At 46.7% G+C, this 811-nt stretch overlaps 1 non-coding gene across 1 annotated transcript; it reads left to right on the top strand.

Annotated features, from left to right (window-relative positions):
• The first annotated feature begins 220 nt into the window (after positions 1-220).
• LOC139034900 (U6 spliceosomal RNA) lies at positions 221-327 on the top strand. The gene has a single exon (XR_011487478.1). It is a non-coding gene; the product is annotated as a U6 spliceosomal RNA (small nuclear RNA).
• Positions 328-811: the final 484 nt, after the last annotated feature.

Raw genomic sequence — 811 nt, 5'->3', positions numbered from 1 at the left:
TGGGAAATAATGCAACAACCAAATGTCCATCAACTGATGACCAGGTCAATAAAATGCGGTCTATCCATACAGTGAAACATTATTCGGCCAAGTACTGACACATGCTACCACAGGATGACTCTTGTAAACATTATGCTAAGTGAAAGAAGCCAGCCACAAAAGGTCATATGTGTGTGGTTCCATTCACATCAAATATTTAGAAAAAAAAAAAATCCAGAGAGCGCTTGCCTCAGAAGCACATATAGTAAAACCAGAATGATACAGAAAAGATTAGCGCGGTCCCTGGGCAAGGAGGACATGCAGATCTGTGAGGCATTCCACATTCTGAAGAGGATGTGGCGCATATGTGCAATGGAATATTACTGGGCCACGGAAAAGAATAAGATGATGCTATCTGCAGTAGCAAGGAGGGACCTGGCGATTGCCGTGCTGAGTTAAGTAGGTCAGGCAGGAGAAGACAAACATGGTGTCACTTATATGTAGACTCCTTAAAAATGGTACAAATGAACTTATCTACAGGACAGAGACAGAGTCACAGGTGTAGCAAGCAAATCTGTGGTTGCCAGAGGGAGGGGAGAAAAAGGATGGGTTGGGAGCTTGGGACTGACATATACACACTGCTGCCGCTGCTAAGTCACTCAGTTGCTCTTTGCAACCCTATGGACTGCAGCCCACCAGGCTCCTCTGTCCATGGCATCTCCAAGCAAGAATGTAGAGTGGGTAGTCATGCCCTCCTCCAGGGGATCTTCCCGACCCAGGGCTCAAACCTGCGGCTCTTAAGTCTCCTGCATTGGCAGACGGGTTCTTTACC

The sequence above is a fragment of the Odocoileus virginianus genome, chromosome 4, assembly GCF_023699985.2.
Source record: "Odocoileus virginianus isolate 20LAN1187 ecotype Illinois chromosome 4, Ovbor_1.2, whole genome shotgun sequence".
Lineage (NCBI taxonomy): Eukaryota > Metazoa > Chordata > Mammalia > Artiodactyla > Cervidae > Odocoileus > Odocoileus virginianus.
The sequence above is the reverse complement of the archived record's forward strand: the minus strand, read 5'-3'. Positions and strand labels throughout refer to the sequence as shown.